At 39.0% G+C, this 13691-nt stretch overlaps 2 non-coding genes and 1 pseudogene across 2 annotated transcripts; 2 read left to right on the forward strand and 1 right to left on the reverse strand.

Annotated features, from left to right (window-relative positions):
- On the reverse strand, window positions 1-7452 carry LOC104890945 (uncharacterized; annotated as a pseudogene).
- Window positions 4022-4127, forward strand: LOC125497181 (small nucleolar RNA R71). Its single transcript, XR_007273817.2, has one exon. It is a non-coding gene; the product is annotated as a small nucleolar RNA R71 (small nucleolar RNA).
- LOC125497151 (small nucleolar RNA R71) lies at window positions 7319-7425 on the forward strand. Its single transcript, XR_007273791.1, has one exon. It is a non-coding gene; the product is annotated as a small nucleolar RNA R71 (small nucleolar RNA).
- Window positions 7453-13691: the final 6239 nt, after the last annotated feature.

The raw sequence follows: 13691 nt of genomic DNA on the forward strand, positions 1-13691 counted from the left end.
TTGCCAAAATCTCTTTGCACCACATTCAAATTCGATGATAAAGCTCATTAATAACACTTTCCTTCAACATAACCATGCATTAACTACATCCATGTAATACAGTATGACCAAAACTAACACTTGCTCCCCCAAGCTAGGCTTGGGACAATAATCAAATGAGGTTAAGGGTTGTAATATGGGTGTAAGTAGCAAGCAAGGGTCAAGAAAGCTCAGCGGGGCTAGAGACGGGAAATATGTGAACAAAAAGAACTCTGGAGCTAAAATCGTGAAATGAACGCCTCAATCATATCAAATAATGTACACAATCAAGTATCAAGGACGTACCAGGTCAAAATCAAGATCAATACATCAACTGAGGAACTAATCACTCATGAAAGAACATAACCGACACAGATTCGTCAGTTTATTAGGCACAGAAGCTCACATGGGTCAATTTTTGTCTGCACAGTAAAGTTAAAGCCAGCCAGAGAGATCAAACATTCTTACCACAGCCAATCAATCGTATCACAATTATGCTATGAAGAATCATGCAACCACTGTACAACAAAACTGTAGAGCTGTAGTAGAGATATCCACAAAATTCTCGAAGGTGTGTCAACAATAGTCCCATAGATGAAAACTATAATGAAATGAGCTATCTAAAATGCAACTAAGAAAGCAGTACATTTTTTTGGTTACACGTAAACTCCCACTTCTAATAAGCAGTACAAACCGTGCAACATCCTATGAAAGCAATGAAATCTACACTAAAAAGCCATAAAAGATAGAATATTCCTCCCCCAAGCTAGAATTTGCAGTGTCCGCACTGCATAAACTAGTTTAGAAAAAGAATCAGAACCAACCCCGACAATCATCCAACACTAAAGTCACCCACTAACAACCATAACACATCACGAAAACCATACACAAACTCCAATAATCTAAAAATTCAATCAATCTGTGCAAAAGATTCTCACAAGATGGCATTAAAACAAAAATCCAAGCAAAAATTTGGAATAAACATAAACAACAAGTACAAGTGAGAATAAATGCTTACTACCCAATTAATTGGGGAGAAGAGGCAAATGTGCTCGAAATCCATGTCGTAATGCTTCACAAAGACGAACTTGAATCTGGTTGGTGCCTACTTGACAAAATCTACCACGTGAAGTACACGATTGATTGATGTAGGAGACTTGATTGAGGAAATCCAAGTAGGTGTCCAAGAGTTCCAATTGAAATTTCAAATCACCTTCAAGAAGAAACCCCAATTCAATGGTAAAGGTTAGGGTTTGAAGATGATGGGAGTGGAGGAAGGGGGAAGAGGGTTTTGTGGGTGCTTAGTGGCGAAGGGACCGGTGCGTCGCGTCGCCGGCGGCGGAAACCGGTCGGAGGCGGCAATGAATGGGGCAGCGTGAGGGTAGAGGGTCGAGTGGGGGGTGGTCTGCGGGCGCGGGGTGTTGGGGTTTGTGAGATGCGAGAGGGGCGGCGCCGGCAGTAGGTGTAGGGGGCGGTCGCCGGCCGGTCGTGGGCACAGTAGGTGAGAGAGGGTGTGGATGGAGAGAGTTTGTGGGGGGGGTTGGTGGTTGTGGTATTTTGTTTTATTTTATTTTATTTTTTTTTTCCTGGGGTTGGGGGTCGTCGGCTGGGTGTAGGGGTAGGTTCGAAATCCCGCGGGCGCGGGCTTCATCCCGCGGGCGCGGGTTTTACCCCGCGGGCTGGCAGAACAGTGGTGAGAGAGGGGTCGTGGCTGGCCGCGGGCGCGTGTTTTACCCCGCGGGCTGGAGGAAAAAGGGTGATAGTGGAGCCAAATTCCCGCGGGCGCATGTTGGAGCTTGTGCTTTCACCGATAGTCAAAAATTGTACACCAAAACCACTAAACAACACTTGTTAGCATGGTTAGTCTAATAAAAAAATGAAGCTTGAATTCAAGTGAATTCAAAAACTAAAAGAAACTACGAAAAGAAACTAACTAAACTAAAAAAAAAAAGAAACGAATTCAAGTGAATTCAAAAACACAAAAATAAAAATAAATTGAATTCAAGTAAATTCAATATGCAAATATTTTTGTTCTTTTCTTTTGTTTAGAGAAATGAAGAGTAAAAGGAAAAAAAAAAAAAAAGTTAGAGATTCGGGTTGCCTCCCGAATAGCGCTGGTTTATGCAGGTCCCGCACGACCGTTTACCTCTACATTACACACAGATCGATTGAACCTCTTTACCTGTTGGCATCCATCAAGGTCGAATTCTTCACTTTCGAGCATCTTCTCAATAGCAGCTACCTCATTGCTCCATATACTGCCATCACCTGTGGAAGACTCAAGACAAAGTACCGCCTCCAAGGGTCTCTATAGAGAGCTTGGGGCATGTTATCATGGCAAATTACATCAACCACATCAATACTCCAACACTTTTCCTCTAGCATAGGACTTTTCAAAGCAGTGCTTAGATTAAAAGTGACCTCATCATCTCCAACAGATAGTGTAAGCTTACCATTTTTCACATCAATGACGGCACCTGCAGTGTGAAGGAATGGCCTACCCAAAATGATTGGAATTTGCCTATCTTCCTCCATATCAAGTACAACAAAGTCCACGGGAATAAAAAATTTACCTACTCTAACAGGTACATCCTCTAAAATACCTAGGGGGTATTTAACAGAACGGTCAGCCATTTGTAGAGTAATATTGGTAACTTTCAAACTTCCCATATTCAATTTGGAGGACACAGACAATGGCATAACACTCACACTAGCCCCCAAATCACATAAAGCTTTTCAATGAACAAACTACCAATGTGACAAGGTATAGAGAAACTACCAGGGTCTTTTAATTTTGGTGGAGATTTATTTTGTAAATATGTACTTTCAGTAAAAGCAATGTCTCCACCTCGTTAAAAGCCCTTTTCCTAGTCAAGATATCTTTCATAAATTTAGCATAAGCAGGCACTTGAGTAATTAATTCCGTGAAAGGAACTGTTACCTGAAGATTCTTGACGACTTCCAAAAACTTACCAAATTGCTTGTCCAGCTTACTCTTAGGTGACGATTGGGGAAAGGAAGTTTGATAGGAGGAACCTCAATAGCAGGCTTTTTGGCTTCATTGGTCTCTTCATGTTCAGTGGCTTGCTGAGAGTTCTCCTTGTCATTTTAGCTTCAGCTGGGACTGTTCCTTATCATTTTCACACTCAAAGTATCATCAATAGGCATGGGTGGTCCATTGTAGTGAGAACCACTTCGGAGAGTGATGGCATTTGCCGAATCTGTAGGCTGAAAGGTTGTGCTGGAAGAGCACCTTGTTGTCGAGTAGAGTTCGAAGTAGCCAATTGTGCCAACTGATTCTCCAACATCTTATTGTGAGCAAGAATGGACTCAATTTGTGCCTTGTCACTTGTCGATCCTTTTGCATTTGTAGCATCATGTTTCTCATCTCAACCATCATTGGATCGGCAGGAGGTGCTTGTTGAGATGGATTAAAGGTGGTCTAGAGAAACCAGGAGGGTGTTGGGAAGGTGGTTGGTAGTACCTCTGGTTCAATTGTTGTGCTTGTGGTTGTGGAGTAGGAGGATTTAGGACATTAGTGCTCTTGTAAGACAAGTTAGGATGATTTCTCAACCCTGGATTGTATGTGTTGGAGTATGGGTTGTTCGGCGGATATGTTTGAAAAGCATTAACTTGTTCGAGAGAACTCCGACACTCTTGTGCCCAATGTCCAACTATGCCACAATTATCACACAAATACGGATGTAGTACCCAAAGCAGCAACACTTGCAGGAGAGGAGAGTTGCATATTGTCAAGCTTATTGCTGATTGCATTCATCTGTGCAGCTAATAGGGATATAGAATCTATCTCATGCTTTCCACCCTTGTTAGCTAGTCCTCGAGGATTACCATATTGAGAGTTGTGGATAGCCATCTCCTCGATCAAATCATGTGCAGCATCAATTTCAGTTTCATGAATCTCCCATTTGCTGCAGAGTCAAGGATAAGTCTCGAGTTGTTCCCCAAACCATTGTAGAATCCTTGAACTAGGAACCATTTTTGTAGACCATGATGGGGACATTCTCTCTGAAGTCTTTAAATCTTTCCCATGCCTCATGTAAAGACTCATCAGTCCCTTGGGTGAAGTTTGTAATCTGACTACGCAACCTAGCAGTCTTCTCTGGAGGGTAGTACTTTCTGTAGAAAGCTAGAGCCAAGGTATTCCAATCAGTGATCCCAAGAGTGGCTCGATTAATCCCATTGTACCACATCTTTGCCTTGTCTCGAAGTGAAAATGGGAAAAGAATCTCCCGAATCTGATCTTGTGTCACTCCCTGCTGCTTAATGGTAGAGCAATATTGGCAGAAATCTTGATAATGAAGATTGGGTCTTCATTAGGTCCACCACCAAATTGTTTTCTTTCGATCATGTTTAGCAATGCAGGTTTGATCTCGAAATTTACAGCTTCGATTTCAGGCATTTGATTGCTCTTGGGAAGTTCAGCCAAAGAGGGTTGGGAAAAGTCAGTAAGCTTCCGAGCCATCTCTGATTCTGGTGGAGCAACAGAAACAATGCTGGTAGAATCAGAGTCAGAATCCAAAGGATTATCTTCCCTTGGATTATCTCGCAACTGTCTGGAAAAGTTCTTCTGTCTATGAAAGGATCTTTCGATTTCAGGATCAAATTGTAGGCAATCTGAACTCAAACTCCTGCGCATAGAAGAACTAAAGAACAAACAATTAAGAGATTTTGTCCAAAGAACAAGTGTTCTCTGAGACGAGAGTATATAATCTAGACTCTAAAACAATTAAAGAAAATGGAACAAAACCGTTTCCCCGGCAACGGCGCCAAATTTTGACAGGCTAAAGTCGTATCACCTTATCAAAAGTAATCCTAAGTCCTCTAACAAATAGTAGTCAGGGAAGTAGGGTCGAATCCACAGAGAAACAGTGTTCTTTTCCTAATTGTCAGTCAAATCTAGAGTATAGGAACGAGTGTTTGTGTGTAATTATACTAAACTAAACTATAACTAATTCAAGAATTATCAATAATAAAAAGTCTAGGGCATAGGTTCACCAATGATCAATATTTCGGGATGAAACACAAAATCAACAATTAATAATGCAGTTAAACAGATTGATTCGCTCTCTCAAGTCTAAATCAAGCATAGAACGATATTAACAGGCTCTCGCAATTTATTAACATCAATTCTACCTATTGAAACTAGCCTTAATATCAAGTTTATACCTCTCGGCGCATAACCTAATATTGCAACACTATAACAATCAAATCTGGCCAAATTGGATTGAATAGAAATAAAACATTCAATAGGAATCAACATGCATCAATAAAAATCAATACTTTAATTAAACATCCCTTCCTAATTGATCATGGATCCCCCTAAACCCTAGAAATAGACTACTCAATCATAATTGGGGAAAACATATTCATAATTAAATAAGCAAACATGAATTAATACTAAAGGATTGAATAGGAATAAGAAGAGAAGAGAAATAATACCAATTGTAGAACCAATCTTGCAAAAATCAAAGCTTCTATTGAAAATTCAATGTAAATGGAGAAAAAGCAAAACTAGGGTTCTTCAATAATTGAGAGAAAAAGAAAAATAATCTTTTATGAATTAATGACGGAAAAACAAAATAGAAAATAAGATAGGAAATAATAATATTCCCTTGAGTCTTTATACCTTTCTATTTCCTAAAACAACTAGAAAAATAGAGTCTAATTCGTCAAAAGATAAAGCCTTATTCGACTAGGAAACCCGGAATAATCCGCGGCCGCGGATTTTCGGGCTGCAAAACAGCGTCAACTTGCAAAGACCATATCTCCAAACTAGAAGTCGTATCGGGGCGTGTAATATATCGTTGGAAAGCTCCTCAAGTCTAGTTTCCAACCCCACTGGAATCAATGAATTCCGATCTCTGGATAATAAGTTATGATCAAAAGAGTGCACATGACTCAATTTCCATACTTCTTTTAATACGTTTCCGCTATGTTTGAGTTGCAATCCGACTTGAAGATGCCCTTTGGACTTCTCATTTGACTTAGCTCCTTCCTAGATGCTTCTCATGCTTAAGCTTATCCAATAATACTCCAATTGTGTTCTCAATACCTGAAAACTATCAAAAACACCAAAAACACACACTAGAGTAATATCTTCTCAACTTAAGTAACTATATGCAATTATGGACTAAGAATGCAACTAAATGATCCTAAAATGCAATCTAAATGCATCATGAAATACCTATATTAATATGACTCATCAGGTATGTTTATGTGCAACTTCTTCAGTATATCAAGGAACTTCCCATATTTCTTCTCTAATTTTGCATGGGCCAATCTTTGTGGGAATGGAACTGGTGGCGTGTATGGTCGAATAGGGGGAGGAGTAGGTTCCTTCTTCTCTTCTTCGACAATCTCGTTCTCTACCACTTTCTCAGTTGGAACCATCTCTTCCACAGTTCTTTTTGATGGCTCATTCAAAGGATGATCTTGTAGTTCTTTTCCGTTCCTCAAAATCACAGCATTGATATGACCCTTAGATGGTTGTTCACTATTACCAGGAAAATGACCAGGAGCTTTTGATAATTGGCCCACCTGATGTGCAAGTTGGCTTATTTGACTTTCCAAGAGCTTGTTCTGAGCTTGAATTTGTTGAATTGCATTATCAGTCTTCTCATTTTGCTTACCTTGTTGAGCCATGAAGTTAGTTTGTTGGGCTAAAAGGTTCTCCATCATAATCTCCAAGTTGCTCTTCTGTTGAATTGGAGAAGGTTGTTGATTAACATGATGATTAAAGGGTGCTCTAGCTTGAAAACCTGGTGGTGAATTAAAGTTATTGCGAGGTGGAGGAGGTGGATTGAGTTGTGGTTGAGTGTTCTTGTATGAGAATGCAGGATTATGCTTCCATCCTTCATTGTACGTGTTAGAATAAGGATCATATGGCTGCTTTGGATTGGAGTTATAAAGAGCATTGGCTTGCTCAATTGTCATCCTATCATTGTTGATTTGACATTCTGTGGCAGCATGTCCTTGTACTCCGCACATCTGACATGAGACCATCATAGATGAACCAGCTTGGAGTCGATCAAACTTGTGAGATAGTGCCTGCACAGTATTGGTCAAACTGGTTGATGCATTAACATCATATTTACCTCCCTTCTTAGCACGATTGCGACCATTTGGATGGTAGTTGTCATTGGCCGCCATCTTCTCAATCAACTCCTTTGCTTCGGTTGGATTCTTAGTCATAAGGGAACCACCTGAAGCAGCATCAATGTAGATACGAAACTCATGTGTCAAACCATTGTAGAAAGTCTGTATCAACATCCATTCAGGAATCCCGTGATGAGGACATTGTCTTTGCAAACATAGAAACCTTCTCCATGCTTCATACAATGATTCGTCGTCATGTTGCTCAAAGGTTGCTAACTCATTCCTCAGCTTCGCGGTCTTTTCTTGCCCCAAAAACATCACCAAGAATGCTTTGGCAAGTTTCCCCCATGTATCAAAAGTTCTGACACCTTCATCTCTCAACCACTCCTTTGCCCTATCTCAAAGAGAGAAAGGAAAAAGGCGTAGTCGAATAGCATCCTCACTCACATTGTTGATTTTCACTGTGTCGCATTTCTCCAAGAAACTAGCAACGTGACTCACAGGGCATTCATTGGGTAACCCTGCAAATGAATCGTTGGACATGAACTGGATGAATTGAGGCTTAAGGTCAAAATTTGCAGCATTGACGGCTGGTCGAACAATGCTCGATAATGCACCAGTTGTAGTATCTGGTAAACCATACTCCCAAAGAGTTTTAGTTGCTTCTTCACCCATTGCTTGATTCTTATTCTTAAGTCGTCTCTTTGTACTTCCTTGCTTGCGTTCAGTGGCTTCGATTTCAAGATCAAGAGGAATCAAATTATGTGGACCTTTACGTCGAGTTTGCATGCAACAAAGAAAGAACTAAAAACAAAAGATCAAATAAACAAGAAATGATAGCCGAAGCAGCAAACTAAAAGAAAAAACTTAGCAAAAATAACTAATTTAAATACCGTTAGTCCCCGGCAGAGCCGTCTCGAATATTTTGGAGGCCCTGTTCTAATTTTAAATTTTGGGCCCCTACCATAAAAAGGTTCAATTTTACTAATAAAAAATTCTTTCAAAATGCTACGATTATATTCTTACAATGTGAAACACCAAATATTCAAAGTACTTTATTTGAATTGTAATCTTTAAAGAAGAAAAAAAAAAAAAGTCCACAGGCTTATCCAGTTTATGTATAAAAAAACTACGATTAGAAAGCATATTAATAGTTTATATTTTGATACTTTAAAGATACACTTATCCAGTAAAATGAAAAACTGAGTACTTAACATACTTAAAGATAGACTTTAATAACATAATATACACTTATCAAGCTAGCAAAAATACTTAAATATTTTCTTACAAAAAGTGGAATTATGTATAAAAATAGATATAAAAAGAAGGAAATAGAATTACCTTTGTTGAACTTCAATGCATGAATATTACTCCACAGGCAAGAAGCAGGGAGCCCAAATTTGTCCTACTTCCAATACCCAAATTCCCCATATCCTAATTCCTCCAATTGAAGAGGTCGAATTCTCAATCCCAAGTTTTCCAGACTTTACGAAAGATTTATTGAAGAATAGAAGAAGAAGTTAATTGTCCAATTCCAAGGAAATTCTGTAATTTTTTTGTCTCAAATTAATATATCAAAACCAAAATTATACTTTTTGATGAATAGGGAGAAAACATCTCGGTTAACATGTAATTAAATTGGGGAAGAATTAGAATAAAATCTGACATTGATAATTTCTCAAAGGATTGAGAAAAAATGAATCGGAACTGGAAAAACAGTAGATAATTGAGAAAAGGGAGATGAGAGTCTTAAATGAGAGTTTCTGTAAATAAACTACAATTAATGAAAACTTAAAGAATTAACTAAAGGAATGTGGAAAATATCCATATATTTTTGGGAATTATAGAGTAATTAGGGGGAGATAAGAGCAGGTTACGATGAGAAGTTTGACGGATACAAACAGAAGGTGAAAGTGGGCTGAGAGTTTGAGGCCCCCCAAAATTCGGGGCCCTGTGCTATGGGTCTGCTTGCACGGGCCCATAGCCGGCCCTAGTCCCCAGCAACGGAGCCAAAATTTGAAAGGCGTGTCGCGTACGTAACAAAAATAACCTAACTATTCCTCCTAACTAATGTAGTCGGGGAAGTAAGGGTCGAATCCCAAGAGACTAACTAATTCAAAGTAGCTAAATTGACTCTAACTAATACTAAGCAAATAATTAATATAAGTGGTGATGAACTAATCAAAATAACTAAAGTAAATGAAATTATCAAGAGTGAATCAAAAACTAAAGACATCTAGGTTTAAGTATCCCCACTAACATGAATTAATACCACAAATAATCCCTTTTCCCTTAATTAACTAATAGATAACTCATAGGATGGATGCGCCCTAATAAGTACTAAGGATTTCTTTCGATCAATCAATAGCTTCCCTAACAATGCAATCATGCCTATTTTCATGGAGTCATGCAAATAAAGGACTTTAGACATAGCATCCTAACATCCTAATAAATTCCATCAACTACTTTCGTGATGATTTCCTTTATCTTAAATTAGGGTTCTAGATTCGATTAAGATTCAACTTTCGTTGCAAAAATAATCACATTCAATATATACTATTTCTAGCCATATATTGATAACTAAAACCAACCCTAAAATAAATAAATCATAAATTAATCAAAGTTTGGGAATTGGGAATTAAACATGCATCAATTCATGTTAGGGTTCAACCTAACCCTATAGAAACTACTCACACATGATGATTGAATAAACAAAATAAAGATTAAAAGAAAGCATGATTAACAATAATAATAATAGAATAGAGAAGAGAAAATAATACTTGAATTAATTGATGAAATTGCAAACTTGAATGTTGAAAACAAAGACTTGAGGAAAGTATGGAAAATGGCGTGATGAAAAGCGTGGAGAAGCCAAGAGAAAACTAAACTCACGTTATTTCCCTCTCAAATCCCCTAACAATTTCTATCCAAAACCTATTTATATCTATCCGAATACAAGGATTTTGACTAGGATTTGGACTCTTAAAACACTCTAAAACTAAGATTACGTAATATGAAAATTGGAGACCGACATTGCCTTGCGGTAAGCTTGAAAGGACCACCAAAGGGTGGCGGTTTATGCTGTTTTTTTGTTCTCTTGCTATCAAAAGTCTATTTTGTAGCTTCTTAGGCACGGTAATTAATGGTTACCAACGCTATATTGCAATATATCTTCAAAATCATCGAAGGATAAAGCTATCAATCCATCTGAATGCTCCACAATCATCCAAGCTTTCGTGCAATTTCCAATCAACTCCAACAAACGCCATAATCCTACAAAAACAAAACAAATACACCCTAGGAGAGCAATAGCGAAAAGTAAAGAATAATAGCTCTAAGAGATTAAAAATATGGGAAAAATATGATGGTAACACACAAATATATCACATAAAAATGAGTATATAAACGTGTTATCAATCCGACAATATTTTGAGAAGAAGTAGGAGAGACAAGTTGCCAAGTACCATTACGTACAAGAGCATCATATTCTCCGGTCATGGCATGTCGCCATTGTAGGTGAGACAAAGCTTGGGTAATGGTGCGAGGTTCTTGAATGGAAGAGGAAGTAGTAAGATTAGCTTGAGGAGAAAAATATTTTGGATTGGGTTTTCGAATATTATTTTGTAGGCGAGTGGTCATGGTGTGAGTAGGGGAGGACAAGGGAGGTGTTGATGATGAGATGGGTGGATCGGTTGAGGAGGATGGGAGTGAAAATCTGTAGTAGTATTGTGGGAGGGAGAAGAGGTAGGAGCAAAGGAGTTAGGGATTGTAGGTGAAGTAGATGGTGTGGGGGATAATGAGGAAGGAGGGGTGGCAGACTGGCAGTAGGTGTAATGTGATAGGGTGTAAGGGGAGAAGGCGGGGTAGTAGGGGAAGGGGGAGTTGGTGTGGCAGTAGGAGTATGAGTAGGGGTAGTGGGTGAAGTTTGATATGGAGTGGGAAAAGTGACGAGAGATATTGGGAGATGACACCAATCATCAAGATGGACAGTAGGTAGAGGAGATGTAGGAGGGTGTAAACTGAGGAAGGGGTATTCACTTTCAATAAATTTGATGTGCCTAGAGGTGTAGATTTTATTTGTTGTAGGATCAAGAACATGATAAGCACTTTGGGAGACATAGTAACCAACAAAAATACAAGGTTTAGAACGAGGTTCAATTTTGTGGGAAGTGTAGGGACAAAGCCAAGGGTAGGATAAGCATCCAAAACTACGTAATTTAGAGTAATTGGAAGAGATATTGAATAATTTGAGATATGGTGAGGCATAATTAAGAGTAGGAGTAGGGAGGCGGTTTATAAGGTACGTAGCAGTGGAAAAGGTGAGGGGCCAATATTCCTTAGGTATGTTAGCATGAGAAAGAAGGGTGAGACCTGTTTCAACAAGGTGACGATGGCCGCGTTCAGCGTAGCCATCATGTTCTGGTGTATGAGGAGGGGAAGTGAGATGAGATATACCATTTTGTGAGAGATGAGGTGTGAGTTTAAGATACTCACTCCCATTATCTGAATAGAGTTGTAGAATAGGTCGTTTGAAGAATTTTTCGACAATAGCTTTGTAGCGAATAAAAACAGCATAGGTGTCAGATTTTCGTTTTAACATAAAAAACCATATATACTTGGTGAAATGATCAACAAATATGACATAATATATTTTTTCATCATAAGAAAGAGTGGGAGAGGTCCATACATTCGAAAAAACTAAGTCAAGAGGGGCATTAGATGTGAGAGTAAAAGTAGCAAAGGGAAGTTTATGCATTTTATTAATATTGCAAGAGTTACAATAAGAAAAAGAATTACATTACATGGAAATTTCAGAAGGATAAATAGATGCTAGTTTATTTAAGATGTTGATGGCAGGATGACCAAGGCGATGATGCCAATCAAACATGGAGGACTTGATAGCTGAAAAAGCAGTAGGAAGAGTAGGGAGCCACTCATAGACACCATTATGAGTTGGGCCTTGGAATAAGATTGTCCCATTGTGTTCCTTAACAAGAAAAGAAGAGTGTAAGAATTCTATGATAAGAAAATTTTCAAGACAAAATTGAGATATTGACAATATGTTACGAGAGATAGAGGGGACATAGAGTACATTAGATAGAACATATATTTTGTGAGAAGTAGTAATAATAATAGAACTAATGTGAGAGATAGGAAGAGATGTACCATCACCAATTACAAGTTCCTGAGTTCCATCATACGGAGTGTGAAGAGCAAGAGTGTTGAGATCATTAGTAACATGGTGAGAGGCACCACTGTCAAGGAGCCACGCCGAGGAAGGTGCATTAGAAACAGTTGTAACATGGGCTTGCGGTGCCGTTGGACGAGATCGAGTACCACGAGCAGGTGTAGGAAACTGAATGTGGGGGTGTGCTTGCTTGAAAGCAGGACATTGAGAGGCATAATGGCCCTTGGCTCGGCACCATTGACAAGTACCAAGGTAGGCACGCGACTGGGGAGTGGGTAGTAATGCAGCGGAGGTGTTCGAGGTGGTAATTCGAGTCGGGTAAGAGGACCGAGTGTGAGCGACATGAGCAGTGGCTGGAAAGGTAGTAGCGTGGTCAGAGGAGGCTTGGTTATTGATATGAATTTCAGCTTGGATAAGTTTTTCATGTAACTCATCGTAAAGAATGGTAGTATCGCAAGCGTTAACCGCATCGATAATGGGTTTGTAGGACGTGTATGGAAGGCCATCAAGAATATGATCAATGAAATCATCATGATCTAGAGGCTTGCCAAGTAAGGCTAACTGGTCAGCACAAGTTTTGATTGATTGCATATAATCAATGACAGATTGAGTGGTAGTTTTGGTAATGTGTTTAAGGCGATCTTTGACGATTTGATTATGGCCTCAAGATGGCTTAGCGTAGGTGGATGTGAGAGTGTCCCAAGCTGATTTGGAGGTGGGGTTTTGGGAAACCAGGGGAATGAGGGTGTGAGAGAGAGTACCAACTAAGGCAGCAAAGATAATTTTGTCTTGGCAAAGCCAAGAAATATGAGCTGGGTTGGGAGTGGTGATGGAATCGGTAGTGATGGTGGTGGGTGGAGCAGGAAACGACCCATCCACGAATTTGAGTAGATCAAAGCCAATGAGCATGGCTTCAATTTGAGTTTTCTAAGCTAGGTAATTTGTGGAGGTAAGTTTGATGCAATTGGGAAAGGAGATGACATGAAGCTTAGAGGTAGAATCAAAGGGAATAGAGTGATCAGGGGTGGGGAAAGTGATAGATGCTTCAGTCATGATGATAGGAAAACAGAAGAGACAAAGTGGAGAGAGGAAGAAAAGGACCGTGGTTAGGCTGATACCATGTGAATGATTGGAAAAGTTAATTTTCTCATTAACATTGTACAGTTTAAATACAACAAGGAAACTATACATAAGCTAAAGTTATGCCTAGAATCACTCCTAAGAATTAGAAGAAGATTGACAATCACAACTATCCTAATATAGAGATAAAAAAGGATTGAACCATATATTACAAGATAGGTCAAAGATAATACAAGATGGAAAATATAATCTATTGATCCTTAACAATGGCTCTGGCTGTCTAGGGTTA

Source organism: Beta vulgaris, chromosome 4, assembly GCF_026745355.1.
Source record: "Beta vulgaris subsp. vulgaris cultivar EL10 chromosome 4, EL10.2, whole genome shotgun sequence".
Taxonomy (NCBI): Eukaryota; Viridiplantae; Streptophyta; class Magnoliopsida; order Caryophyllales; family Amaranthaceae; genus Beta; species Beta vulgaris.